This window comes from Hypanus sabinus, chromosome 4 (genome assembly GCF_030144855.1).
Source record: "Hypanus sabinus isolate sHypSab1 chromosome 4, sHypSab1.hap1, whole genome shotgun sequence".
Classification (NCBI taxonomy): Eukaryota; Metazoa; Chordata; class Chondrichthyes; order Myliobatiformes; family Dasyatidae; genus Hypanus; species Hypanus sabinus.
Genome location: NC_082709.1, coordinates 139,165,355 through 139,190,699, shown reverse-complemented (window position 1 = coordinate 139,190,699; position 25,345 = coordinate 139,165,355). Strand labels below are relative to the sequence as shown.

The window sequence follows — 25,345 nt, the reverse complement described above, 5'->3', positions numbered from 1 at the left end:
TGCCCGGACTTCAGAATTCCAGCATTTTTGATTTGTTTTTAAATCAGTTGTGCATTACTGCTTTTAATGTTAAAATAGTTGTTACTTATTTTAATTTTAAAGGTAATTCAGTGTGTCCAGCCTATAGCAGTTCACAGAAAACCATTTCAATTCACTTGCACTTACTTCAAAAATTTTCACCTACTTAAACTATAATGGATTTATCATAGAAGTATCTAAATTAATCTTTGATGTTTTAGCAATCTACACTTACTAAGAGTAGACTACTTTCTAACTGCCATTATCTTCTCATTTGCTAGAATTCAATGCAATGTAAAATTGGTAGACTGACAATGTTTCAAATCAAGTTTCTTTTATAAGTCAAATGTGGTTTATTTATTTGGTCCAGGTTTTTCTTGCACAATAATCTTTAGGAACGGTCATTTTCATTCAAATATTCTAGCACAATTGGCTCATGCAACAATGGCATTTCTCACATGATTACCAGTAATTCACCAGAATACAACTCTATTCATGCAATTAGCAAATAAAACTTGTCTTTTTTCTTGACAGCATATACTTAGCTATACTAACTTATTTTCTTTTTTTTTTAAATCACATTACTTGATCAATTGTTTTATCATACAAATATTAAGAAACCTTGGAGGGGTTTTAATTATTTTTGTCAATGCTTCTATTGTCTAGTTTCTCATTTGCAGTACCTCCTGATATCATTTTCTTATATTAAAGTCAGTGCATGAATACAAGATGCTGTAGTAAAATTAACTTCTGATTACATCATTACTTTGCTTTACTCTGCACTGACAATAACTAAATTTTGATAGTAACCACTTCATTTTTTTTTAAACCAGTGAAACAACATTTAGGCAAATATATGCAAATATAAACAAAAATACCACAAGGTGAACAACAGCTTGATTTAAATATACTTCAGGGAATTCAACATTATAAAATGTTTTGCATACAGTTATAAGAAAGTTTGTGAACCCTTTGTAATTACTCAGCTTTCTGCAATAGTTACTCATAAAATGTGGTATGATCTTCATCTACGCACAATAATAGACAAACAAAACTTGCCTAAACTAATAACACAAACAATTGTACTTTCCATGTCTTTATTGAACACATTGTTCAATCATTCACAGTCTAGGCTAGAAAATATATGTGAACCCAGAACCTCCTTTCGCAGCAATAACCTCCACTAAACATTTCCTGTTGCTGCTGATCAGACTTTCACAATAGTGAGGAGGAATTTTAGACCATTTCTCCAAACAAAACTGTTTCAGCTCATCAATATTTCTGGGATACCTTGCATGATCAAACCTCTTCAGGTCATGCAGCAGCACCTCAATTGGATTAAGTCCAGACTCTGATCCGGCTATTCCAAATCATGATTTTTTTTTTCTCTTTTCAAACCATTCTGTTGTTAATTTCTGTTGTTAATGTTGTTGTGTTTTAGATCATTGTCTTGTTGCATCAACCAATTTCTATTTATCTTCAGGTGATAGACTGTTACTCCTACATTCTCCTGTAAACTATCTTGAAACAATTTTGAATTCATTGTCCCTCAACGATTACAAGCTTTCCAGGCCCTGAGGCAGCAGAGCAACCCCAAACCATGATACTGTACTCCTTCCAGCATACTTCACAGTTCGGATGAGGTTTTGGTGTTGGTATAGGGTACCCTTTTTTCTTCAAACGAGGTGGTGTGTATTTCCACCAAAAAGTTCAACTTTTGTTTCATCTGTCCACATAATTTTGTCCCAGAAACATTGTGGAGCATCCAGGTGGTCTTTTGCCAACTTGAGACATACAGCAATGTTTATTTTTTGGGGGGTAGCAGTGGTTTCCTTCCATTGACACCATTCTTGTTCAGTGCCTTTTTCATAGTTGACACATGATCAGAGACTTTAGCAAGTTCTAAAGATTTCTGCAGGTCTTTTGCTGTTACCCTTGGGTTCTTTTTCACTCCCTTCAGCATTGTACATTGTGCTCCTGGTGATTCTCTGCTGGATGCCCACTCAGAGGCAGAGTAGCAACAGTAATGAATTTCCTACATTTCTAGACAATTTCTCTTACTGTAGACAATTTCTCTTACAGTATACTGATGAACACTCAGGTCTTTAGAAATGCTTTTATAGCCTTTTCTAGCTTCATGCATCTCTAAAATTCTTCTAAGGTCCTCTGAAAGTTGCTTTGATCGAGGTATGGTGCACAAAAAAGAGATCCTTCATGAGATGGGCAGGCTCCATCAGTAATCTTAGTGCCTTTTTTTTTAATATTTTGGGCAAGGCACCTCTACAACCTGCACCTACAAGTAGCTTTTGTAGAAGGCATTACCCCAAGGGTTCACAAACTTTTTTGAACCTAGACTGCGATTGGTTAAATGGTATACTCAATATTGACAAGAAATAGCACAATTATTTGTGTTAATAGTTTAGGCAAAATGTACTCATCTATTATTGTGACTTAGATGAAAATCATACCACATTTTATGAGAAATTAGTGCAAAAAACCAGGTAGTTGCAAAGGATTCATAAACTTTTTCTTGCAACTGTATACATTATAGAAATTTTACACTGGGGTAGATTGCATTCACAGATTGCCATTCACCAAATGGTTTACAATTACAATACACGGGAGATAACTTAGCCCATCACTTCCATCCAAAGTTTTTGCAGCATCAGAGTTAGTACATATCTTAAGCTGAAAACTCTTGTTGGGTCAAATAAAACTGCTCTAATACACTGATTTATGAAAATAGCAAGACTTAAACTTACTTATCATGGCTGGCATGGTTAAACATATTCAAGATTTTGTAGGAGTTGGAAAGGGATAGTAACTTTAAATTCCTTGGCTTTATCATTTCAAAGGATCTGTCCTGGGACTAGCACCTAAGAGATACTACAAAAAAGGCACAGCAGAGCCTCTACTTTTAGAAATTTGAGCACACTCATTATGTCATCTAAAACTTTGATAAATTTCTGTAGGAACACAATAGCGAGCACCTTGACTGGTTGCATCACAGCCTGGTATGGAAACACAAATGCCCAAGAACCTAAAAGTCTACCAAAAGTAGTGGATATAGCCCAGGCCATCACAGAAAAAGTCCTCCCCACCATTGAACATATCTACAAGGAGCAATGCCACAAGAAAGCAGCAACCATAATCAACGATGCCCACCATCCAGGCAAAACTTTCTTTTCATGAGTGCCATCAGGAAGGAGGTACTGAAGCCTTAGATGCCACACCACCAAATTCAAGAACGGTTATTATTGTTCAACCACAAGGGTCCTGAACCAGTATGGATAACTTTTCTTACCTCAACACTGAATTGTTTCCAAAACCTATGGACTCACATTCAAGGACTCTACAAGCTCATGCTCTCAGGAAGGATCCGTAAAAGGGAAAACAAGGGTTGGTCTGGTTTGGTCCTGAATGCCTGTGAGCGATAACATGGGATTGATTCTGAGGTCTGATTATTGCACAGAAATATTCTCTATTATTCTCACCACAGATGTTGATCAGTCTATTTCCCACATTTTCTGTTTTTCTCCACTAGATTTCCAAGTATTTATTTTTGCTCTTTGCTTACACATTCATTAACCCTTTAAAATTGTAGCAAAGCATCAATGCCTCGATTTCTACTACAGTGCTCCTGCCAGATTAGAGTTCTGAAGCTTTGGGCTTCAAATGCAATTCCTGTTCATCCAACACACACAGAATGCTAGTGGAACACAGCATCTTTTTTCTCCCCCTTTATTCAAGGCAGCAATCTCACTGACATCTAAAGCTTAAAAGCATGAGCATGGAATTATTGTTTCTGTGTAACAAGAATCTCTTGTTTTCAAACCATGACTGCAAATACAGTTTCATTTTCAAATTGATATGTTTAAGATGTTTGAATAATATTTACTCTTTAGTACATCATGAGTTGTAGTGAGTAGGTTAAAAGGGGAAATTGCTGATTGGATTTACATTCAGCAATGCAGTTAAACTCACAAAAATATCTGCATGATATTTTAAATTATTACCCATAGTTTTAAAAATACTAACTTTTTAAAATCAATTTATACAGTAAAACAGCAAAATCTTTTACAGAAATCTTTAACAAAATCTTTTATAGAGCTACTGGACAGAAGATCAAACGTGTGTTTCAGACAGGAAATGGAGGAAAAGACAATCAGTACAGTTTAAAAATAATCATAAAAAGCAAGTGGGAGAGAAGATACTACAGCAAAGAATGGATGTTATATTCACACTAATTGTTCAGAAAGTATCAAGAGACAGTTTGGAGCATTCCACTTGGAATCCAGTATAAGAAACTGGATAAGGCAAGTACAAGGCAATGCTTTGGAGATCATGGACAATTAGAATGAGCAAGGGAGTCATTTTAAAATAAAGGTGTTTTGTAAGAAGCTTGTTCAAAAAACATTTGAGAAATGAAACTCTGGGAAGCAGCAAAAATTGTATATGCATATGAGCTTCAAAAGAAACAAACCTGAGGCGAGTAGATAGCCTGGGTAACAGATTAGACTTAGGGTTTGAAACCCAAAAGTAAAAGTACAATTTATCAGAGTACATACATGACACCACATACAACCATAAAATTCATTTTCTTACAGGCATACTCAGCAAATCTATCGAACAGCAACTGTAAACCAGATCAATGAAAGAGCAACAGCATAGATGATAACAAACTGTGAAAATGCAGTTAAAATACAGTGCCTATAAAAAGTATTCACCCCCAACCCCACCCCCCCAACTCTGTTTTTTCATGTTTTATAGTTTGACAACATTGAATCAGTGGATTTAATTTGGCTTTTTTGACACTGGTCAACAGAAAAAACTTGTGTCAAAGTGAAATCAAATTTCTATAAATTGGTCTAAATTTATTAAAATTATTAAACATAAAATAATTGATTGCATAATTACTCATTCCCTTCAAGTCACTATTTCGTAGATGAAGTTTGGCAACAATTGAGTCTGTGTGGTTACGTGTCAAATCAGCTTTGCACATCTCGACACAGCAATTTTTCCACATTTTTCTTGATAAAACTGCTCAAGGTCTGTCAGATTGCATGGGGATTGCAAGCAAACAGCCCTTTTCAAGTCCAGCCACAAATTCTCAATTGGATTGAGATCTGGACTCTGACTTGGTCACTCCTGGACATTAACTTTGTTCTTTTTAAGCCATTCTGCTGTAGTTTTGACTTTATGTTTGGGGTCATTGTCTAGCTGGAAAACAAATCTTCTCCCAAGTTGCAGTTCTCTTTCAGATTGCAACAGGTTTTCCTCCATGATTTCCCTGCATTTTGGTGCATTCATCCCCACAAAGTGTTTAGTCTGATGGCAAAAAAGCTTAATTTTGGTTTAATCCCACGATTGAATCCTCTTCCAACTAACATCAGTCTCCCACAAGCCTTTTGGCAAACACTAGATGATATTTCATGAGAGATTTTCTCAACAGCGCCACTCTTCCATAAAACTGTGACTGGTGAAGCACCTGGGCAACAGTTGCTATATGCTCAGTCTCTCCCATCTCAGCCACTGAAGCTTATTACTCCTTCCCTAGTTCCTTACTTGCATGGACACTCAATGTTTGAGGACAGCCTGTTCTAGGCAGATTTACAGCTGTGCCATATTCTTTCCATTTCTTGATGATTGACTTAACTGTATTCCAAGGGGTATTCAGTGACTTGGAAATTTCCTTGTATCCATCTCCTGACTTGTGCTTTTCAAAAACCTTTTCGTGGAGTTGCTTACAGTGTTCCTTTGCATTCACGGTGCAGTTTTTGCTAGGATACGGACCTTCCAGATACAGATGTATTTTCACAACAACTGAAGCACCTTTACTGCACACAGGTGATCTCCAGTTAACTAATTATGTGAATTTGAAAACCAATTTGCTGCACCAGTAATGATTTGGTTATCAAAGGGGATGAATACTTATGCAATCAATTATTTTATGTTTTATATTTGTAATTAATCTAGATGCTTTATAGAGATCTGTTTTCACCTTGACACAAAAGAGTCTTTTTCCTCGATCATTACCAAAAAAAAGTCAAATTAAATCTTCTGTGATTCAACATTGCAAAACAATAGACATGAAAACTTCGGGGGGGGGGGGAAGAGGGGGAGGGTGAATACCTTTTATAGGCACTGTAAATAAATAGCAATAAATGATGACAGATTGAAATAACAGATAAAGCATCCCTAAAGTGAGATTACTGGTTGTGGAAACACCAGAAATAAAAAGAGCGTAGTTACCCTCTTTTGTTCAAGAGCCTGATGGTTGAAGGGTAGTAACTGTTCTTGAACCTGGAGGTGCAAACCCTGAGGCTCCTGTATCTTCTACCTGATGGGAACAGCGAGAAAACAGCATGGCCTGGGTAGTGAGGAACTTTGATGGATGCTGCTTTTCTACAACATTTCACCTAGGTGAGCTCAATGGTTGGGAACACTTTACCCATGATGTAATGGGCTGAATCCACAATGCAGCCAGTCAATACACCTTCTAGCACACATTTACAGAAATTTGTCAAGGTTTTCGATGGGATGCCAAATTTCCACAGGCTCATAAGGAAGTGGAGATGCTGCCATGCCTTTCTTTGCATTTACATTTATATGATGGGGCCAGAACTGGTCCTTCGAGATAGTGGAACAGATGTCATATAGCATGAGGAAAAAAAACATGCAACAATAAGGTTTTTTAGAAAAGCATAGAAAACCTACTGCAAATTACAGGCCCTTCAGCCCATGATGCCATGCTGATCATATACTTATTTTAGAAATTACCTAGGGTTATCCACAGCCCTCTTTTTCTAAGCTCCATGTACCTACCCAGGAGTCTCTTAAAAGACCCCATCATACCTGCCTCCACCACCATCACCGGCAGCCCATTCCAAGCACTCACCACCCTCTGCATAAAAACATTTGCACCAGACATCTCCTCTGTACCTACTGCCAAGCAGCTTAAAACTTTGCCTTCTCATGTTAGCTATTTCAGACCTAGGAAAAAGCCTGACTATCCACATGATCAATGCCTCTCATCATCTTATACACCTCTGTCAGGTCACCTCTCATCCTCCGTCGTTCCAAGGAGAAAAGCCCAAGTTCACTCAACCTATTCCCATAGGGCATGCTCCCCAATCCAGGTAACACCCTTGTAAATCTCCTCTGCATCCTTTCTATAGTTTCCACAGCCTTCCTCTAGTGAGGTGACCAGAACTGAGCACAATATTCCAGACGGGGTCTGAGCAGGGTACTATAAAGCTGTAACATTACCTCTCAGCTCTTAAACTCAATCCTATGGTTGATAAAGGCCACTACACCATATGCCTTCTTAACCACGCTGTCAACCTTCACAGCAGGTTTGAGTGTCCAATGGACTCTGACTCCAAGGTCCCTCTGATCCTTCACAACGCCAAGTCTTAACATTAATGCTATATTCTGCCATCATATTTGACCCACCAAAATTAACCACCTCACACTTACCTGGGTTGCCACTGCCACTTCTCAGCTCAGATCTGCATCCTACTGATGTCCCGCTATAACCTCTAACAGGCCTCCACACTATCCACAGCATCCCCAACCTTTGTGTCATCAGCAAATTTACTAACTCATCCCTCCATTTCCTCATCCAGGTCATTTATAAAAATCACCAAGAGAAGGGATCCCAAAACAAATCCGTGAGGCACACCACTGGTCACTGACCTCCATGCGGAATATGATCCATCTACAACCACTCTTTGCCATCTGTGGGCAAGCCAATTCTGGATCCACAAAGTAAGGCCCCCTTTGGATCCCATGCCTCCTTACTTTCTCAATAAGCCTTGCATGGGGTACCTTATCAAATGCCTTGCTGAAATCTATATACACTTCATCTACTGCACTACCTTCAATGTGTTTAGGCACATCCTCAAAAAATTCAATCAAACTCATAAGGCACAACCTGCCTTGACAACGCCATGCTGACTATTCCTGATCATATTACACCTCTCCAAATGTTCATAAATCCTGCCTCTCAGGATCTTCCCCATCAAGTTACCAACCACTGAAGTAAGACTCACTGGTCTATAATTTCCTGGGCTATCTCTATTCCCTTTCTTGAATAAGGGACTACATCGGCAACCCTGCAATCCTCCAGAACCTCCCCACTCCCTATTGATGATGCAGACATCATTGCCAGAGGCTCAGCAATCTTCTCCCTCATCTCCCACAGTAGCCTGGGGTATATCTTGTCTGGTCCTGGTGACCTATCCAACTTGATGCTTTCCAGAAGCTCCAGTGCATCCTCTTTCTTAATGTCTATATGCTCAAGATTTTCAGTCTGCTGTAAGTCATCCCTACAATGCCAAGGTCCTTTTCCAAAATGAATACTTTGCTTCAGTATTCACTAAGTACCTCCACTATCTCCTCCTGTTCCATCCACACTTTTCCACTGTCATACTTGATTGGTCCTATTCTCTCACGCCTTATCCTCTTGCTCTTCACATACTTGTAGAATGCCTTGGGGTTGTCCTTCCTGTTTGCCAAGGCCTTCTCATCGCCCCTTCTGGCTCTCCTAATTTTATTCTTAAGCTCCTTCCTACTAGCCTTATAATCTTCTAGATCTCTATCATTACATAGTTTTTTGAAGCTTTCATACACTTTTCTTCTTGACTAAATTTTCAACAGCCTTTGTACACCATAGTTCCTGTACCCTACCATCCTTTCTGATTCTCATTGGAACGTACCTATGCAGAATGTCACGCAAATATCCCCTGAACATTTGCCACATTTCTGCCGTACATTTCCCTGAGAACATCTGTTCCCAGTTTATAGTTTAAAGTTCCTGCCTAATAGCTTCATATTTCTCCTTACTCCAATTAAACGCTTTCTTAACTTGTCTATTCCTACCTCTCTCCAATGTTATGATAAAGGAAATAGAATTGCGATCACTATCTCCAAAATGCTCTCCCACTGAGAGAACTGACAACTGACCAGGTTCATTTCCCAATACTAGATCAAGCACAGCCACTCCTCTTGTAGGCTTATCTACATATTGCATCATGAAACCTTCTTGAACACAACTAACAAACTCCACCCCATCTACCGTCCTTGCTCTAGGAAGATGTTTGAGAAATTAGAATCTCCCACTAGTACAACCCTGTTATTATTACACCTTTCTAGAATTTGTCTCCCTATCTGCTCCTCGATGACCCTGTTGCAATTGGGTCTATAAAAAACACCCAATAGAGTTATTGACCCCTTCCTGTTCCTAACTTCCACCCACAAAGACTCAGTAGATAATCCCTCCATAACTTCCTCCTATTCTGCAGCCGTGACATTATCTCTGACCAGCAGTGCCACACCCCCACCTCTTTTGCCTCCCTCCATCCTTTCTGAAACCTCTAAAGCCTGGCACTCTAAGTAACCATTCCTGACCTTGAGCCATCCAAGTCTCTGTAATCTCTTGTCTTGTCCATACTACACCAACTGCAGCCACTGGGCTATAAACGTGCAGGAGCAGTGTGTGGTTAAGTGCCTTGCTCAAGGACACACACACTGCCTCAGCTGAGGCTCGAATTAACGACCTCCAGATAGCCAGCCTAAAGCCTTAACCACTTGGCCATGCTCCAACGCATCATAGCTCCAAGTACTGTTCCACGCTCTAAGCTCACCCGCTTTGTTCATGATGCTTCTTTCATTAAAAGACACATCTCAAACCATTAGTCTGAGCGCATCCCTTCTCTATCACCTACCTATTCTCCCTCACACTGCCTGCAACCTTCCTCTATTTGTGAGCCAACCGCCCCTTCCTCCATCTCTTCAGCTTGGTTTCTACCCCCCAGAAATTTAGTTGAAACTCTCCCCAATAGCCTTAGCAAGCCTCCCTGCCAGGATATTGGTCCCCCTCAGAATCAAGTGCAACCTGTTCATTTTGTACACATCATACCTGCCCCAAAAGAGGTCCAAATGATCCAGAAATCTGAATCCCTGCCCCCTGCTCCAATCCCTCAGCCACACATTTATCCTCTACCTCATTCTATTTCCTATACTCACTGCCATGTGGCACAACCAGTAATCCTGAGATTACTACCTTTGAGGTCCTGCTTCTCAGCTTCTTTCCTAACTCCCTGTAGTCTGCTTTCAGGACCTCCTCCCTTTTCCTACCCATGTCATTGGTACGAATATGTACCATGATCTCTGGCTATTCACCTTCCCACTTCAGGATATCGTGGATGTGATCAGAAACATCCCAGACCCTGGCATCTGGGAGGCAAACTATCAAACATGTTTCTTTCCTGTGTCCACAGAATCGCCTGTAAGACCCCCTACTATAGAGTCCTCTATCACCACCACCCTCCACTTCCTTTTCCTACCCTTCTGAACTACAGGGCCATACTCTGTGCCAAAGCCACTACAACTATTGCTTCCCCCAGGTAGGTCACCCCCCCCCCCCCCACCACCCCAACAATACTCAAACAGGAATACTTATTTTTAAGGGGGACAGCCACTGGTTTATTCTCTACTATCTGACTCTTGCCCTTCCCTCTCCTGACTGTTTCCCACTTATCTGTCTCCCGAGGCCTGGTGTGACTACTTGCCTATAGCTCCTCTCCACCACCTGCTCACTTTCACTGACCAGACAAAGATCATCGAGTAGAAATCAAAGCAGGAAACTGGCAAACAGGAAGGGAACCATAAAATACCAGGAAGATACATCAAGTAGATTGAGGGTAGAGTGAATATACAATATAATCCCAGAGACTGAGCATGATGATCAAAGAATAGTACAGTACAGGAAAAGCCCCTCTTTTACCCATGATGTCTATTCTGAAAATGATGCCAATTTAAATTTAACATCTTGCACATGGTTTATATCCCTCTACTCCCTACCTGATATCACCTGACATTCAAGCAATAAGTTTTAAGTCAAATGGATTTGTACAAGTTGAGGTGATTTAAAATACAATATTGAGAGATAACTATTTTATAGAAATGTTAAGAGCATATTGATGAATGATGTAATTAAAGCTGCAGGTGCCTACATATGGATTTAGAAGACAGTATCAATGCTGTCATTTCCAGTATTGTTTTTATTTTGCATGCTTCTAAACAGTATCACTGGGGTCACAACTTCAAACAGAACAGAACACAACCCTCTTTCCATTTTTACAGATCTACAACACAGATTAAAAAAATAAAATTTAGAGTTGGTCCAATAATAATAATGGTAATGATGAATTTGGTATAAAAGTCATGACATCACGTGCAGCTGCGCAAAACATTGACTAGACTCACTTAGAGTATTATGTACAGCTCTGGCTGCCACACTACAGGAAGAATATGGTAATAATAGACTGGAAGAAATTGAATAAGGCATCGTCTTGAATGGAAGTTATTGTCATAAGGAGGTTCAATAGGCTTTATATTTTTCCTCACTGGTACAATGGAGGTTTATAGAATAAGGGACATAGATAGGGTAGTTAGTCAGAATCTTTTTCCCACTGCAAGTCCAGAACTACAGGGCAGAGGTTTCAGGTCAAAAGGGAGAAATTTTAAAGGTTTGAGTTTTTCACACAGAGGATGGTGGGTAAATAGAACAAGGTGCCATAAGAAGTGGAGGCAGGTATAACTAAACATACTTACAAGGTACGTGGACAAGTACTCGTCTGCATATAGGAGGGAGATTGAAAATGTGGCTGAGTGGTGCCACAATAACAACTCTTACTCAATGTCAGCAAGACTAAGGAACTGATTATCGACTTCAAAGAGGAAAATGAAATCCATGAGCCAGTCTTTATCAGGGGAATCAGAGGTAGAGAGGGTTGGCATCTTCAAATTCTTCTTGGTTATCATTTCAGAGACCAACATGCAAGTGTATTACGAAGAAAGCACAACAGTGCCTCTATTTCCTTCAGAGTTTGCGAAAATTCGGAAGAACATCAAAAACTCTGACAAGTTTCAACAGAAATTGACTGAATATTGACTGACATTTCCACAGAATATTTTCTGGCTGCATCACAGCCTGCTATGGAAACACCAATGGTCTTGATGGAAATTCCTACAAAAGTAGTAGATATGACCCAGTCCATTACAGGTAAAGCCTTCAGCTCACCACCAAGAACATCTAAAGCCCTCACCATTGAGAGCATCTACAGAGGGTTGTCGCATGAAAGCAGCATCCTGCATCAGGGACCCCCACCCACCCAGGTCATGCTCTCTACTTGCTGTTGCCATCAGAAAAGTACAGGAGCCCCATGACTCACACCACCAAGTTCAGGAACAGCTGTTGCCCCTCAACCATCAGACTTTTGAATCAAAGGAGATAATGTCACATACCCCCCCCCCCCCAAACACGGAAATGTTCCCACAACCTATGAACTCACTTTCAAGGACTCTTCATCTCATGTTCTCAATAATTTATATATATTTGTATTTGCAGTTCATCATCTTTTGCACATTAGTTGCATCCCCAGTTGGTATGGTCTTTCATTGATTCTATTGTGGCCATTTGATTTGTTGATCATGCCCATAAGAAAGTGAATCCTAGGGTTGTATTTGGTTAAATATGTGTACTTTGAACTCAGATGGTATGTACAGGTAAGTGGGATTAGAATAGACAGGTAACACAGTCAAAAGGCCCAATTCATTGATGTACATTACAGTGATTTTTTGTCATTTAGTTTAAAGGTCAAATTCCAGACTTCACACAACCTAATTTGGTTGAGTTTGGAAATGAATCAGCCATAGCATGTAAATAGAAAACTAGGAATTTAACTACCCTACCAGTGAAATCAACGTCATTCAACTGTGGCAGCAGCAAGAAAACCAGATTCATGCTTTTGAATAAAGGATTTTTTAAATCCAAGTTATCCTTTACCTTAAGAGGGTAATAATTGAAAGTTGCCTTGGTTAGGGATTCTACAAACAGGGAGCGGAAGATAGTAAGATGAGAACTACTTTTATCCAAAGGACATCGATCTTTGGAATTCTCTTCCATGAAGTGTGCTGGATGCTTAGTTGTCAAATAAAATCAAGATGAAAACAAGAGTGCTGGAACCAAAGAATCGATGGATGTGCAGTTTAAATTTTTGGAACTGAGACAAGACAGAAGATAAAACACACAACCTCATTTTTTGTCTAACAAAATGTAGCCATGATATTTGGTAACTGATATAAATTTATCTTTAAAATACTGTTGACCGAGAATATCACAAGAACTTAAAAATGACAATTTTTGTGCTTGCTTACTTTGTAGTAACCTAAAATGTTTACCAATGGCTTAGATGGGAGACTAGAATCCACTGACAAAATCTGAATACACGTTGTAATTGACACATATCCGTCTGACAGTTTCATGTATTTATGTTAAAATGGCTTTTCTGCTAATAATACAACTTTTCAGTGCAAATAATATGCCACTTTTAAAGAGCAATGATTTGACAAAAGGGTATAATTTTCAAATCATTCCACGGTGATTGCAATATCTCTGAATTAAAAGAGTAGAATAGTTCAATGCTTCATTAAAACAACTAATGCTGCAATCAGAATTTTTGTCAAAACAAATGTACATGTGACACAGATCAGCTGACTTCCAATGGCAGCAGTGAACAAAACTTGAAAACTGGTTGCACTTAGTTGCTAATAAGAATGATTTCTATATCATTGCTTCTATACTACTGTTGTTGGATAAGTGATAAAAATTTTCAAATAGCCAAATGGCCTACTTCTGCTCCCATTTCTGATCTCTTATGATTGGGCACTCTGCCAGTTTCTAATTCTGCATTTTAGGCAAAAAAAAACCCAGCGATTTCAATTGAACACCGAAGTCCATTGGAAGCTCAGCAGCACAACAGACATAGAGCTGGATTCACACACAGACACTGTAAACAACTGGACAGCAGTGCTAGTTTGCAGCTTTTCTGATAAAATCAGATATGCGCCAGCAGTCATGAACACAGCTACCAGTAGTACCTTAGAGAATCTAACTCATAACAAAAGCAGCATGTATGCTGCACAAAATAACACACTAAGTTCTTAGTTGGTTTTAAGTTACCTACTCTATTCTTTCATCAATCCTACCAAACTAAGGTGAATGGGTGCGAGGAATCAATGCACTTTGTGATCATTCACAATATCTAATTCAACAATCGCCGATATCTTTGAAGTTACAAACTAATTTTGAAGCTGATATACATTTTCAAATTGATGACACTGCCAAACAAAAACTTACATTTACACCTCTAAGGTAATGAAACATCCCCTTGGCAACAGGAACTTGCATTTAAACAACATCTCCAAAGAACATTATCTAAACAAAGCTTTGGCATCTTCCTACAGTGTTATCAGGTCATAACCAAAGGTTTGGGCAAAGATGTCCAAACTTAAGTGTATTTTTTTTTAAAAAGGGTGAAAGGAAGTTGATAGAAGGATTTTAACAAGTAAATTCCTTAGCTTAGTCGATAATGGTCAGATAATTTAAAAATCATAGTAGTAAAGAGACGGAGAAAGCATCTGGGGTGGGATGGGACTGCACTAATATCAAGAAATTGCTGACAAAACTGGAGGCAGAGAATTCCATAAGATTCAATAATACCCCACTTGTAGACTCTAACTGGTTGCACCTCACATCAAATTCATCCACTACACACAGAACATCTGCACCCAGTATAATTAGACATTTGACATTCAGTGACATTAGCATTCACAACAGACAGACATACTTTATTGATTCCGAGGGAAACGGGGTTTTGTTACAGCCACACCAACCAAGAATAGTGAAGAAATATAGCAATATAAAACCATAAATAATTAAATAATAAGTTAATCATGCCAAGTGGAAATAAGTCCAGGACCAGCCTATTGGCACAGGGTGTCTGACACTCCAAAGGAGGAGTTGTAAAGTTTGATGGCCACAGGTAGGAATGACTTCCTATGACGCTCAGTGTTACATCTCGGTGGAATGAGTCTCTGGCTGAATGTACTCCTGTGCCTAACCAGTATATTATGGAGTGGATGGGAGTCATTGTCCAAGATAGCATGCAACTTGGACAGCATCCTCTTTTCAGACACCACCGTCAGAGAGTCCAGTTCCACCCCCACAACATCACTGGCCTTACAAATAAGTTTGTTGATTCTGTTAGTGTCTGCAACCCTCAGCCTGCTGCCTCAGCACCCAACAGCAAACATGATAGCACTGGCCACCACAGCCTCATAGAACATCCTCAGCATCGTCCGGCAGATGGTAAAGGACCTCAGTCTCCTCAGGAAATAGAGATGGCTCTGACCCTTCTTGTAGACAGCCTCAGTGTTCTTTGACCAGTCCAGCTTATTGTCAATTCATGTCCCCAGTATTTGTAATCCTCCACCATGTCCACACTGACCCCTTGGATGGAAACTGGGGTCACCAGTGCCTTAGCCCTCCTTAGGTCCACCACCAGCTCACACTCTGGTGCTCCTCCACCCTTTTTCTTTCTTCCTTGGCTTTCTGTCTCTTTCATCAATCAGCTTCCCAGCTCTTTAATTCATTGCTCCCCCTCTAAGTTTCACCTATCAACTGGTGTTTTTCTCCCCTCCACCCCACTTTTTAATCTCCTCCTCAGCTTTTTTTCTCCAGTCCTGCCGAAGGGTTTCAGCCCAAAACATTAACTGTACTTCCCCCCACCCCCCCATAGATGAGGTCAATCAGCTCTTTGGTTTTGGTGATGTTGAGTGAGAAGTAGTTGTTGCAGCACGATCCAAACAGCTTTTCAATCTCTCTCCTATATGCTGACACGTCATCATCTTTGATTTTGCCAAAAACAGTGGTGTCATGACCACATCTTTTAACACTGGAGCTGTACTTAGCCTTTCACTTAGATCCTGAACATAGTGGTGTGCGACCCAAGGCTCTTGTATCTTCTTCCTGATGGCAGCAGAGAAAAGAGAGCATGGCCTGTAATTATGGAGGAGATGTAATTGCCAACCCATACTGACGGAGTTCTGCAAGCAAGGAAATTGAGTATCCAGTTGCACAAGGAGAAATTGAGGCCTAAAATTTTGGAGGGGATGATGGTGTTGAATGCTTAACTGTTATCGATAAAGAGCATTCTGATGCAATCATCATTGCAGTCTAGATTTTCCAGAGCTAAGTAAAGAGCCAGTTAAGCAGCATCTCCAGTTGACCTGCTTAGCATATTGGAACAGATCCAAGTCACTCCTCAGGTAGCAGTCAATATGCTCCATTACCAAGCTCTCAAAACACCATCACAGTGATTGCAAGTTCTACTGGATGAGACAGTAGAGACAGGTTGCAAAGAGTTAGTGAGAAAGGATAGGCAGATGGTAGAGCAAAGATGCACTCAGACTGATGGTTTGAGATTTGTCTATTTTAATGCAAGGAATATCATAAAGAAGACGGATGAACTTGGAGCGTGGATCAATATGTGGAACTACGACGTTGTAGCCCTTACAGAGATTTGGATGCCTCAGGGGCAGGAATGCCTGCTGAGTGTGCCAAGCTTTAGATGCTTCAAAAAGGACAGGGAGGGAGACAAAAGAGGTGGGGATGTAGCATTATTAATCAGGGATAGTATCGCTGCTACAGAAAAGGAGGAAGTCATGCAGGAATTATCTACTCAGTCAGTGTGGGTAGAAGTCACAAACAGGAAGAGGACAATAACGCTACTGGGTGTTATTTATGTACTCTTTCCTCCTCCCCCCCCCCCCCCCGCCCCCAATAGTAACAAGGTCATTAAGGAGCAGATAAGTAGGCAGATTCTGGAACAGTGCAATAGAGCTGTTGTGATAGGAGATTTTAACTTTCCTAATTTTGACTGGCATCTCCTTAAGAGCAAGGGGTTTAGTTGGGGTTGGAGTTAGTTAAGTGTGTTCAGAAAGGTTTCCTGACACAATATGCAGGCAAGCCAACTACAGGAGAGGTTGTACTTAATCTGGTGTAGGTAAATGAATCTGGGCAGGTATCAGATCTCTCAGTGGGACAGCATTTTGGAAGTAGTAATCACACGTTTATCTTCTTTACCATACTGCTAGAGAGGGATAAGAGCAGACAATCTGGGAAAACAATTAATTGTGGCGGGGGAAATCTGATGCTATTAGGCAGGAACTTGGGAGCATAAATTCAGAGTAGATGTTCTCAGGGAAACGCACGGCAGAAATGCGACAAATGTTCAGAGAACATTTGCACAGAGTTCTGCATTGGGATGTTCCGTTGAGGCAGGGTAAGGATGGTAGGGTAAAAGAACCATGGTGTACAAAGGAGGTAGAAAATTGAGGGAAAAAAAGCTTACAAAAGGCTCAAGAAACTAGGTACTGATAGAGTTCTAGAAAATTACAAGATTGCCAGGAAGGATCTTAAGAATGAAATTGGAGAGCAAGAAGGGGCCATGAGAAGGTCTTGCCAAGAAGGATTAAGGAAAACACCAAGGCATCCTAGAAGTATGTGAAGAGCAAGAGGATGAGCCGTGTGTGAATAGGACCAATCCGCTGCAATAGTGGGAAAGTGCATGGAGTTGGAAGAGGTAGTGGAAGTACTTAGTGAATACTTTGCTTCAGTATTCATCATGGAAAGGGACCTGGGCATTTGTGGGGATGATTTACAGCAGATTAAAATGCTTGAGCATATAGACATTAAGAAAGACGATGTGCTGGAGCTTTTGAAAAGCACTAAGTTAGATATAGCTGCTGGGACAGGACAAGATGTACCCCAGGCTACCGTGGGTAGTGAGGGAGGAGATTGCTCAGTCTCTAGTGATGATCTTTGCATCATCAATAGGGACAGGGAAAGTACCAGAGGATTGGAGGGCTGCAAATGTTGTTCCCTTGTTCAAGAAAGGGAGTACAGACCCAGTGAGTGTTACTTCAGTGGTGCGCCAGTTGCTGAAGATCCTGATAGGCAGGATTTATGAGTATCTGAAAAGACAATCTGATTAGGGATAGTCAGCGTGGCTTTGTCAAGGGTAGGTTGTGCCTTATAAGCCTGACTGAATTATTTGAAGATTTGATGAAGATAGAGCAGTGGATATGGTGTACATGGATTTCAGCAAGGCATTTGATAAGGTTCCCCATACAAGGTTTATTCAGAATACAAGGGAGGCATAGGATCCAAGAAGACCTTGCTTTATGGATCTAGAATTGGCTTGCCCAAAGAAGGCAAAAGGGTGGTTGTAGGTGGTTTGTATTCCGCATGGAGGTCAGTGACCAGTGGTTTCCCTTCCTCTTTGTGATTTTTATAAATGAACTGAATGAAGTAGAAGTGTGGATTAGTAAGGTTGCTGATGACAAAAGGTTGGGAGTGCTTTGGATAGTCTGGAGAGCTGTCAGAGGTTACAGCAGGACATCCATAGGATGCAGAACCGAGCTAAGAATTGGCAGATGGAGTTCAACCCAGATAACTGTGAGAAGTGGTTCATTTTGGCAGGTCAAATTTGAAGACAGAATATAGTATTAATGGTAAGACTCTCGGCAGAGTGGAGAATCAGGGAGATGTTGAGGTCTGAGTCCACCGGACACTCAAAACTGCTGAATGGTGTTGTTAAGAAGGCATATAGTGGGTTGGCCTTCATCAACCATGGGACTGTGTTCAAGAGCCTTGAGGTAATGTTACAACTATATAAGACCTTAGTCAGACCCCACTTGGAGTAGTGTGTTCAGATCTGGTCACCTCACTACAGGAAGGATGTGGATACTATAGAAAGTGCAAGGATGTTGCCTGGATTGAAGAGCGTGCCTTATGAGAATAGGTTAAGTGAACTTGGCCTTTTCTCCTTGGGGTGACAGCAAATGAGAGGTGGCTTGACTGATGTGTATAAGATGATGAGAGGCATTGATCATGTGGCGAGCCAGAGGCTTTTTCCCAAGGCTGAAATGGTTAAAGCGAGGGTGCATAGGTTTAAGGTGCTTCAAAGTAGGTGCTGAGGGGATGTCAGGAGTAAGCTTTTCACACAGAGAGTGGTGGTGCGTGGAAAGCACTGCTGGCGACAGTGGTTGAGGCATATACAATATGGTCTTTTAACTCTTAGATAGGTACATGGAGCTTAGATAAATAGAGTGCAATGTGATAGGGCAATTCTAGGCAGCTTCCGGAGTAGGTTACATGGTCACCAAACATTGTGGGCCAAAAGGCCTGTAACGTGCTGTAAATTTGAGGCAGGTTACCATGTTCTTTTGGGCACCAGTATGATTCAAGGCCTATTTGAAGCAGGTGGGTACCTGAGATTGCTGAAGATGGAGGTTAAACTTGTCTGTAAACCTTCCAGTTGATCAGCACAGGTCTCAGCCAGATGTATCTGTGGTTTTACCCTCCTAAAGGATGCTCTCACGTTGACCTCAAAAAATTAAGTCACAGCGTTATCAAGTAGGTTGTAGGAATTTGTGAAGGTGTCTTCATGTTTTGTTGGTTAAAGTGAACATACAAAGCACTGAGCTCTTCCAGGAGCAAAGCATTGTTGTCACATACATACTGTATGTTGCTTGGTTTTGCTTTGTAGGTGATAACGTTCAACATCTGCCAGAGCTGTCGAGTATCCACTGCCATTTTTCATGTGAGATATAAAATGGGGGTCACACCAGGACCTCAAGTACTTTCCTGGGTCGCCAGACCTGAATGTCACCAATCTAGACGTCAGAAGATTACGCATTGCTTGGATCATTCAGGACTTCTGGTTGGGGAATACACTGAATGATTTTGTGGGGACCCACTCTTCCACATGTCTTTACTAAGTCCATGACAACCACGGTGTATTCATAAGGATTTCTGATGAGCTTTTGAACATGGACCATTCCACTGACTTGAAGCAACCCCATAGCTGTTCCATTGTCTTCAATGGCCACTTCTTTGTTGTCCCTACCTCTGGTGCCTTGCTCTTCAGCACTGTGGGATCTCCATTAATTTGAAGACCATTCTAACTTAAAAACATTTCTGTTCAACAATGTCATTAAGAGTAAATCATGAAACACTTAACCCAATAACACTAAGAACACATTCATCGGGAATGCAGACTTCAAGAAGCTAGAATGGTACAGATGGGAAATGAATGTTGGCCTTGCTAACCATGGAGCACCCTGAAAACTTAATCAAAACATGAGCATTAAACTTACTTTCACTGACTTGACATGTCATTTGCTTTGTGACAGCAGAACAAAGATATAAAATTACTATACATTAGAAAAAAAATGGAAGAAGGAGACCAAGGTTCATGTACTGTTCATAAATTTTACACATAGAATGGAAGGGGAGCAAAGCTTAAGCTACAGATAGAACTGAAAACAAGAATATGACCTTTAAAATGAAGGAATGGCCAAACAGAGGCTTATATAGTTACAAGAAAAGCTTATGAACCCCTTCAATTATCTTTTTTTTCTCGCATTGATTATTCATAAAATGTGGTCTGATCTTCATCCAAGACAATAATAAACAAGCACAATATACTTAAACTAATAAAATACTAACAATTGTACTACTTCTCATCAAAACTGAGTACAACAGTTAAACAATCACAGACTGGGTTCAAGAAAATATGTGAACCTCTGGGGTAATGCCTTCTGCAAAAGCTATTTAGAGTACCAATTATTCAGATGAGATTAGATGTGCTGGCTGTAGAAGAGCCCTGCCGTTTAAAAAAGACAAACCAAAATCAGGTTATTGACAGAGCCTGCGCTTCCCAAGAAAGATCTCTTTATGTGCACCTTGTCTCAGTGAAAAATTGTCAGAGGATCTTAGAAGAATAATTATAGAGATACATCAAGCTGGAAAAGGATACAGAAGTATTTCTGAAGACTTGTGTGTTCATTGTCACAGAAACAGAATTTGTCTACAAATGGAGAAAATTCAGTACTGATGCTATTCTCCCTAGGAGTGGGCATCCTGCAAAGATCACACCAAGAGCACAATGTGCAAAACTGAGGGAGGTGAAAAAGAACTCAAGGGTAATAGTAAAAGACCTTCAGAATACTCTAGAACATGCTAAAGTCTCTGTTCCTGTATCCACTATAAGAAAAACACTAAACAAGAATGGTGTTCATGGAACGACCTCAGAGGAAAGCACTGCTCTCCAACAAAAAAACATTGCTGCACATCTCAAGTTTCTGAAAGATCACCTGAATATTCCACAATGCCTCTGTGTTCAATGTTCTGTGCTCAGATGAGACAAAAGTTGAACATTTTAGTAGAAATGCACACCATCTTGTTTGGAGAAAAAAAAGGGTACTGCATACCAGCACCAAAACCTCATCCTAACTGTGAAGCATTGCAGAAGGAGCATCAGGGTTTGGAGCTGCTTTGCTGCCTCAGAGCCTGGATAGCTTGCAGTTATTGGGGGAACCATGAGTTCAAAATTGTATCAACACATTTTACAGGGGAATGCCAGCGTAGCAGTGCATCACAAGCTTAAGAGAAGCTGGATGATGCAACAAAATAATGATCCAAAACATAGGACTAAATCAACAATAGAATGGTTTAAAAAGGAAGAAAATTTGTGTTTTGGAATGGCCATGTCAGGGTGCAGATCTTAACACAATTGAGATGCTGTGGCATGACCTGAAGAGGGCTTTTCATGCAAGGTATCCCAGAAGTATTGATGAACTGAAATAGTCTTGTCTGGAGCAATGGTCTAAAATATCTCCTCGCTGTTGTACAAGTCTGTTCAACAGCTACAGGAAACAGCTGTTGGAGGTTATTGCTGCTAAAGGAGGTTCTGCCAGTTATTAAATACAAGGGTTCACATACTTTTTCCCACCTAGACTGTGAATGATTAAACAATGTGTTCAATAAAAACATGAAAAGTACAAATGTCAATGTGTTACTTTAACTATGTAATAGATGGGTAGAAACAAAGCAAATTATGAAATAAGCAACAAAGTTCTCAATGAACCAACATTGATATGGCCCTCACGTATATCCCATTCATTTCCTGGACATCCACACTCACAACACCTTCCCGCCGCCTTAAGAATGATAGAGTTCCTCGTCCTTACCTACCACTCAGGAGCCTCTGCATCCAACACATTATTCTCTGCAACAACTGGCATCTCCAAGAGGATCCTACCAGCAAACATATTTTACCTAGCCCTTCCCCCCCCCCAATTTTCCACTTTCTACAAGGATTGCTCCCTCCTTAATCCCCTTGTCCATTTGCCCGTCTCCACTAATCTCCCTCCCTGCACTTACCCTGCAAGCAGCCAAAGTGCTACACCTGCCCATTTACCTCATCCCTCAGCTCCATTCAGGACCCCAAACAATCCTACCAGGTGAGGCAACATTTCACCTGCAAATCTGCTAGGGTTGTTAAATGTAGCCGGTGCTCCTGGTGCGGCCTCCTCTACCCTGGTGAGACCCATTGTAAATTGAAGGACCGCTTCATCAAGTGTCTCCGCTCCATCCACCAAAAGTGGAACTTTTCAGTGGCCAAACATTTTAATTCCAGTTCCCATTCCAATATGTAAGTCCACGGCTTCCTCTTGCGCCACAAGGAGGCCACCCTCAGGATGGACGAGCAACATCTAATATTCCATCTGGATAGCCTCCAACTTGATGGCATGAATATCTCCTTGCGGCAAAAAAAAAATTCCTTCACCTCTTCTTCTATTCCCCACTCCAGCTTCCTACTTCTTCTCAAATGCCTCCACCTCCCCCTGGTGCCCCTCCTTCTCGAACAGGCCACTGTCCTCTCCTATCAGATTCCTTCCTCTCCAGCCCTTTACCTTTCCAACCCACCTGGCTTCACCCATTACCTTGCTATCCATCTACCCCTTCCTCCAACATCTTATTCTGCCATCTTTCCCTTTCCTTTCCAGTCTTGAAGAAGGGTCTCAGCCTGAAATATTGACCGTTTATCCCTTTTAATAAATGATGCCTAACATGCTGAGTTCCTCCAGGTAGGAGTGTCTGTATATTTCCAGCATCTGTACAATCTCAGCTTTATGTTATCCTTTACCTCCTTTCTGATAATAAAAGTGAAAAGAGAGCATGACTTGGGTGGTGGAGTCCTTGATGATGGATCCTACTTTTCTACATCAGCGCGCCATGCAGATGTGCTCAATAGTGGGGTGGGTTTTACCCGTAATGTGCTTTTCTGTACAAAGGTATTGGTATTTCCATACAAAGCTGTGATGCATTCAGTCAGTATACTCTCCACCATGCATCTTTTGAAGTTTGACAAAGTTTTAGATGTCATACCGAATCTTCGCAAACTTCTAAAAAAGTAAAGGCAAAGCCGTGTCTTCTTAGTAATGGCACTTGCATGCTAGACCCAGAACAGTTGCTCTGAAATGATAACGCCAAGGAATTTAAAGTTGCTGACCCTCTCCAACTCTTGATTCCTTGATGAGGACCGGCTCATGGACCTCCAATTTCCTCCTTTGGCAATCAACAGTCAGCTTTTTGGTTTTACTGACATTGAGAGAGAGGTTTTTGTGGCACCAGTCAAAATTTTTAATCTCCCTCCTATGTGCTGTTTTGTCTCCACCTTTGATATGGCCAACAACAATGACTTTCATCAAAATTAAATATGGCATTGGACCTGTGCTTAGCCTCACAATGAGTAGAGCATCAGGCTAAGCACTCAATCTTGTGGTGCATCTGTGATGATGGTGATTATGGAGGCAATGACATTGCCAATTCGAACTTTCTAGGGACTGCAAGTGGGGATCGAGGATACGGTTGCACAAGGAGGTATTGTAGCCTAGGTCTTGGAGCTTATTGACTAGCTCTGAGGGGATGATAGTAATGAATGCATATCATCTAGTTGTATGCCTCTTCACTGGTCCAGATGTTTCAGGGTTGAGTGAAATGGCATCTGCTGTTGACCTGTTGGCAAATTAGTGTGGAACCAAGTTGCTCCTCAGGCAGAAGTTGATATATTTCATCACCAACCTCCCAAAGCACTTCATTACAGTGGATGTAAGTGCTACTGGACAATAGTCATTGAGGCAGGTTACCATGTTCATAAAGGCAAGGAGGAACAACATTGTAACAGCTAACAATTATAAAACATGGGCATTAGCATTTTAAAAAACCCTCAAATGATAGAGAAAAATAATGGACTGGATATGCAAACAAAACAAAATCAGCTGTGTTTGAAATGTAACCATAGCTTAAAATCATCTGGATCAGCTTTGCATAATTTGCTGATAAGAATGGTGACAATACATAGCATATAACAAAAATCAAGGTTTCTGGTCTCCTCATATTTAGTTGTAGCTAAATACAGGAGACTGTTCATCTAAATATTAGATATCACTCTAACATTGTCATAAACATTTAGCTGAATACCTCAGAGGGGTGTTAAGACGAACATCTCATTAATATTAATGTATATGTGGAAGTTTTAATATGTCTAGACATGCTATCAAACGGACAGGACAAAACCGGAAAGGGGCAAGGAAAGATCTTGCAGAACTCCAAAAGATACAGAGCAAAAACTGAACTGTGGAACAACTCAGTAAAAAAACAGCATCTATAAAGGCAAAGGGATAGTCAATGTTTCAGGTCAAATCTCTGTACCGATACCCTTGATGCAAAATGTTGACTTTCTTTGCTCACACAAATCCTGGTTGATTTGCGAAGTTTGGCTTTTGGTTCAAATTCCAGCATCTGCTGTCCTTGGCGTCTCGAAAGGCATGGGGAAGGAACAGGGTGGAGAAACTAATGCCATTAACATTTTGACAGTTTTTAAGGTAGGTCACTATATTTTAACTTTTGCAAACACAGCAAGATTGTCAATGAGAATGGAGTAAGCTATCTTATAAGTGATAATGTAAAAGACCACTTTCTAGAGAATTTCAAAGTTTGTCCAGGATGCAAAACTAGGCTGAGAAGTGGCAGATGGAGTTCAACCCAAATAAGTGTGAAGTGATCCATTTTGGTAGGTCAAATATGATGGTAGAATAGTATTAATGGTAAGACTCTTGGCAATGTGATGGATCAGAGGGATCATGGGGTCCGACTCCATAGGACACTCAAAGAAGCTTTGCAGGTTGACTCTGTGGTTAAGAAGGCGTACAGTGTATTTGGCCTTCATCAATCATGGAATTGTATTTAGGAGCCGAGAGGTCATGTTGCAGCTACAGTATAAGTTATTCTGATATTCAGCACTTTTGTCCATGTTTGGATTTAGGGTTTAATGAGATCCAGGGAAAAGTGCTACAGATTATGAAGGCATGACACCTCCATTATTAGCCAGACTGGTACCATTATTAGCCAAACTGGTTCAATCCTACTTTTTCTTTTGTAGTTTGTAAAATTTTCCACTTTGCTGGATTGATGCCAGTGTTAAAGGTATATTCAAACAGCTGGGCAAGTACACAGTTAGTTTAGGAACATATTTTCAGTATTCCATGAGCATTGTAGCAGGAAGAC

At 40.5% G+C, this 25,345-nt stretch overlaps 1 protein-coding gene across 4 annotated transcripts in view; it reads right to left on the bottom strand.

Moving 5' to 3' along the window:
* The window catches only part of LOC132393219 (zinc finger and BTB domain-containing protein 20-like), a 351,170-nt gene that overhangs the window by 300,010 nt on the left and 25,815 nt on the right, over positions 1 to 25,345 (bottom strand). The window contains exon 1 of one of the 4 annotated variants that reach the window (XM_059968198.1): positions 3,323 to 3,661. The exons of 2 other annotated variants lie outside the window; for them this stretch is intronic. The gene's annotated coding sequence lies outside the window, so the exon portion shown is untranslated. Of the gene's footprint in view, positions 1 to 3,322; positions 3,662 to 25,345 lie in introns of those variants that run through there. One more of the 4 variants, XM_059968200.1, reaches the window with a different exon arrangement.